Here is a 6,207-nt window from a genome sequence, read left to right on the forward strand (position 1 = left end):
AGAGAGACAGAGACAGAGAGAGAGAGAGAGAGACAGAGAGAGAGAGAGAAAGACAGAGAGAGAGAGAGAGAGAGAGAGAGAGAGAGAGAGAGAGAGAGAGAGAGAGAGAGAGAGAGAGAGAGAGAGAGAGAGAGAGACAGAGAGAGACAGAGAGAGACAGAGACAGAGAGAGACAGAGAGAGACAGAGAGACAGAGAGAGACGGAGAGACGGAGAGAGAGGGAGAGACAGACAGAGAGAGAGAGACAGAGAGACAGAGACAGAGAGAATTTGTGTGTAACGCTCTGCTTTTTTGTTTGTTTATTTATGTTGTTTTGTTTTGTTTTCATTGTGTTTGGTTTTACTTAATGTGGACTCTGAGGTCCCTTCCAGCTCCATCTCATGATCTGTGATTTCATCCATGTAAGGAACTTGTGGTAAGGAACATCCACTCTTACACATCAGCTCCTCTGCACTAAGTTACAGACTTGGAGTTGCCTCAGTTTCGCCCTGAGAGGTTAAGTAATTCACCCCAGTTTACATAGTTCACATGTGTCAAAAGTAAACCTTGAACCCAGGCCTTGCTAACATTGAGGCCAATCCTGTTCCGTGAAGTTTTAGGTGTCTCTCAGAGATCTCTTCAGGTTCCACCAAAAATAGAAAGAAAAGATTTGCACAAGGCTATCCACCTGGAATAAGGGTATGAGTTAGAAAGAAAAGTAGGGACAATTAAGAGGTTGGCTAAAATGGTCCCTTTATCCATAACCATGACAGTAACTACAGGAGACCTTTTACAATCCCCTCCAGCTGCTAGAACCTTCTCCCCTAAGATTACTTGGTATATACTTCTTACTGTGTATGTTCATATACATACATACACACATATACACACATATATGATATATACATGTTGCCTCCCATGTTAGAGTATAAACTCCTTGAGAACAGAATTTTTTTAATTTTTTTTTCTTTGTCTCCCCAGCACAGTGATTGATTCATAGTAGATGTTTAATAAATGTTTATTGATGGATGGATGGATGTACAGACAGATGGATGGATGAATGGCCCTGCCCTCTTTAGACCATGTTACTAGATAGTTTTGTCCTAAGGGAGTAGGAGGTGGGGAGTGAGAAGAGGTCAAATAGGGCCAGATAGAAAAGAGAGTGATTTTAGTTGTAACTATAGTTTAGTTTTCACTCACTGAGAAAGACAGAAAACAGAACGATGACCAAAAAATGTTGGGTCCTCCTTTTCCCTCAGTCTACCTGCAATGAATTACATCAGAAAATATGCATGTAGTATCAGGTCCTCTAAAATTAGAAAGGTAGACAAATACACATTATCAAATAAGAATATTTAAATATATACATATACATACAAGTGTATGTACAGAGAGAAAGATTTGTGAACCTTAAAACATTATGTAAATGCTAGTTATGATGATTATGATAGGGAGACACAGAGAGAGAGAATTTGTTAAGTTCTTACTCTGTTCTAGGTATTATGCTAAATGCTAGGGATACAAATAAAATATAATAAAACAGTCCCTGCCCTCAAAGACCTTACATTCTAATATATCAAGTAGAACTAAAAATAGGGTAGAGGAATGGGGAGAAGAATGCAGGATGCTTGTATGTGGACCAGTCACCAGGAAAGGATAAGGAGTGAAGTCTACAGGGTAGAATCAGGCATTGAGGGGCATTCCTGGGGCTCCTAGTTTATGAAATAAAGTAAGCATTTCTATAACATAGCAGAATTTTTAAAAAGGATTGCACATGAAATTGCAAATCTGTTATATACAACTTGTTATTCCTTTTAAATATATAATAAAGTTATATAAATGTCTTCCTTTTTTTTCCTTTTTTTGTTCTATCCCCCTGCCCCACCCCAGAGATGGCTATCTTTAGACACAAATATGTATATATGGAAAATCATTCTATAAGTGATTCTATAAAATCTTCTATTTATCAGTTCTTTCTTTGGATGCAGATAGTAATACTATATCTATATGTACACATACACACATATACATATATGTGTATGTGTATATGTGTGTATACTATGTGTGTAATTATATCAGGAATGCAGTGGTGGTTTAACATAAGGAAGACTATTAATAAAAGTTTAAAAATCATGTGATTATATCAATAGATGCACAAAAAGCTTTTGATAAAGTACAGCACCTCTTGAAATAGTGGTCTAGACAGGTAATCACTAATCAGAAGAGTGGAACTTCAGAAGGGAGGTTTTTCTAAGATGGCAAGGAAGCTGGCAAGGAGGAGGAAGAAAAGTCCAGAGGAATATTGGAAATTATGGATTAATTTCTCATATTAGATCAGAAGTCACTGTAAAATATTTAAAAGAAACTAATCAAGTGGAGGGCAAAAAAGGTGAAGTATTCATCTAAGATTAGTAGGTCACAATACTGACAGTTTAGTACCTGAACTATTAACTAAACATTCTGGATAAATATAAAACAAGAATTTTTTTTTTTTTTTTATCAATTCTGGGTCAAACTTTGACATTCATGGCTTAATTAGGCATCTTCTTAAAAATCAAATAATTTCAGTGTCTGATGGTCCTTATAAGATAGTGAGTCTAACCTATCCATGAATATGAATTCCCTATGTAGCCTGCCTGACATAATTATTGAGGCTTTGTTTGAAGACATCTCCAGTGAGAATGGAACTCACTAGTATCCCAGGAAGCCCAAAGTATTTTTGGATACCTATAATTGTTAGGAAGATTTCCTTATCTAAAAATGTCATCTTCCCTGTGGAAAATTCCCTCCTTCCTCCCTCTCCCACCCCAGTTCTGACCTCTGAGGTCAAGTAAATTGTCTTTATTTTCTCAAATCACTTTAAAAAATCATTTTTATCATTTCATTTCTCTCTCTCTCTCTCTCTCTCTCTCTCTCTCTCTCTCTCTCTTTCTCTCTCTTTCTCTCTCTTTCTCTCTCTTTCTCTCTCTGACTCTCTGTGTCTCTGTCTCTCCTATCTAAATGACATTTGCCTCTTCCTAACAAACGTATATGGCATGGTCCAGTTACCTACATCTACACAGAATGCTGTTGAAAACTCAGCTCAGGAAAAGTAATAGAGTGAAAACATACATCAAGCCAGCCCTCTGGAGTTTTCATGGTCTAGTTCTTTGCTAGAAGCAAAGATGGATAAAAGTATTTACCTCTTAAATGTTTACCTAATACTGTATGAAGCGGTGACCTTAAGTGGTCTTTACAGCTCATAGACCACACACAGAAAATTATGAATGAGCAATTTTTATTCCCTTGAAACTAATGGTTCTGGCACACTCTTCTCCTTTACCCAGTATTGCAGGCAATATGCTTTGGCAAAATTACTGTAATTCATAGATAGCAGAGGCCAGGTCTTTGAATTGTAGACTTAGGTTGGAGAGCTGGGGGGAGGAGAAAGAGGGAAGTACTGTTAGTGTTTTATTAGAGAAGGCTTAGGTCTCATTCTTGACCTTGAGTAATCACCTTGAGTAATCAGTCAAGGAACATTTAATTTGTTATACATTAAGACAGATAGTATAGAATAATACAAAGAAGTGGATGACTCATCCCTCCCTAACTTCAAGGAGTTTCCAATCTAGATTACTAGGCAGGGTGTGTATGTGTGTGTGTGTGTGTGTGTGTGTGTGTGTGCGCGCGCGCGCGCACAAATGCATAAGACAAAGAATATCAGAGTGAATGGAGAGCTGCCTTCAAATCTACCCTCTAAAACACACTGGCTTTGTGATTCTGGGCAAACCTGTCAATGCTCAAAGCCTCTCTATGGTTGATCTCTATTCAAAGAGGAAGTTCCTCATAGGGAGCCTATATGCACATAAAAATACACATATACATACATATTTACATATAAATATATAGGTATGTGTCTACATAGAATCTACACACATAATACATGCATGTATACACAAATGTATATATGTGCGCACACGTGCATATATACATGCACACGTGTGTGTGTGTGTGTGTGGCAGGGGGAGAGGAGAGAGAAAGGCACCTAAGTGGTACAGTAGAATGCTGGGCCTCAACTCAAGACCTTGGTTCAAATCTAGCCTCAAATACTTACTAGCTATATGACCTTAGCAAGTTACAACCTCTGTCTACCTCAGCTTTCCCCTCTATAATATGGCAACAATAATGGCATCTATCTCCACGGGTAGTTGTAAGGATCAAGTGAGACAATATTTATAAAGTGCTTAGCATAGGGCCTAGCATATAATAGGTACTTAATAAATACTTATTTCCTTCCCACACATGCACATACATATACACATACTGTGTGCATATACATGCATACATGCAACACATCATATGTGCATTGCCGTGCCTATATATGCATATGCAAACACATTTATGTGTATATAATATATGTGCCTGTGTATACACACACACATAATTGTATATGTGTATACAGGGTGTATGGGTCCCCCAAACCTTAGTAAAGTTGTAAGCTTTAATAAGATATGACTAAAATACAAGGGTGTATGTGATAAATATTCCACCCACCCCCCCAAAAGAGTGAGATATAATTAATTCTATAGGAATTTAAAGGATGGAGGGATTGCAGTGACACTGGGGATTTAAGAAAGGCTCTCCATAGGGCATGACTAAAATTGGGTCTTGAAAAATAAGTTAATGTTCTTCTGTGGTTCAGTTTACTTGTTCTTAAAATAGATCATGCTGTAGTCATTTCCATTGCTCCTAATTAAAAATCCCTCTTAACCAAATGCTGGTTGCTAATGGCGTCACAAGATCCCTGAGGGATGAGGTCATCACATTACTTCTTACACTAATCCTTGGAGGAACCTGAAGCTTTCATTAATTGGTGTTTGTAAGACTTCGGTAATCTCAGAGGAGGGTTCAGTATGGGACACCTCCAAATGTAGTCTTCTCAAGGGCAAGGTTCATGGAGATCAATGGGAAATGAATTAGAAAGTAACAAACAGAAAATACTCTTCTGTCCTTGAACAAATTCTTACAGTTTGCCTGCATCTAAGATATTGTGCAGTGCTGGTCACTGCAATTCAGAAAAGATATGTTAGAAGATCAAGAAAAAGTAACTAAAAAGCTTAAGAGGTTGGAGAAGCTTTGATAGGCAGGCTTATTTTAAATCTTTTTTATCTATGTATCTATCTATCAATCTTTTTATTCATCTGTTTACCTATTTATTTGCTAATTCTTTTGTTTTTATGAACAAGACTACAGTCTGGAAATGGGAAAAGGACTGAAGTCTATAAAAGCCATGTAAAGTTTTAAATGGGAAATATATAATTATTTAACAAATCTTGGAGCATTAGAACCATGGGATGTCCCCTTTAAGTTTCAACAGAGTGGATTTAGGAATGAAAAAATGAAAACCTACTTTACACAGTGGGTAGTAAACTGGTGAAATTTATCAAAACCTTCCTAGAACCCATTAGTATTTTCAGGCTTTAGCATATTTTTACCTAGCTGAAAATACTAATGGTTTCCAGGAGAGTTCAGACAAATTAAGAGAAATTACCTTCCCTTAGAGAATTGCTCATTGCTGGAATCCACATCAAAGTAAATGTGTGTGTGTGTTTGTTTGTCTTTTTAAATGTGTTTACTGAGTATTGGCTGTATGCAATCATTGTCCTAGGCACTAAGGGATACAAAGGAAGACCTTTTTCTGTCATTAGTCTTAGGATACAGTTTTCTTCCACAGGTGTCTTTTTTTTTTTAAGTGAAGACAGGAATTACTCTGAAACCACTGTTCCCAACAGAAATTTAGCTCACATACCCTGGAACTAGTTCTTAACAGTGGGTTCCACCTCTAGAAATTTGACAAGCTAAGTCTTGCCACCTGATTCTTTCCCACTATAAAGAGGAATTCTTGAAAATTTTATGAATTCCTGAATTAACCTGATGAGATTTCAGGGTGTGGGTATTTGTTTCAAAGCAGTACATAAGAGGAAGCATATCTATTGGTGCCTTGGTAACAAGACTGGGAAAATAAACCCACTAGTTTGCTGAGATCTAAGAAGATATATTCTTGTTGGAGAAGCTACCCCTTCCCACTGATATAAATGTGAGCCTTGAAAGTAGTTCTCTCTCTCTTCCTCTGCCTGTCTCTGTGTGTCTCTCTCAACAAGCCAGAAAGCAGCAGAACAAGAGACCTGTGTTCCTCAAAAACTATACATCAATATAGTCTCCTTCAAGGAGCAGCTGATGGCTGCTTAA

Source organism: Petaurus breviceps, unplaced genomic scaffold (genome assembly GCF_028583685.1).
Source record: "Petaurus breviceps papuanus isolate PSGF00001 unplaced genomic scaffold, PetGlider_PUasm1.0 151, whole genome shotgun sequence".
NCBI classification, from domain to species: Eukaryota; Metazoa; Chordata; class Mammalia; order Diprotodontia; family Petauridae; genus Petaurus; species Petaurus breviceps.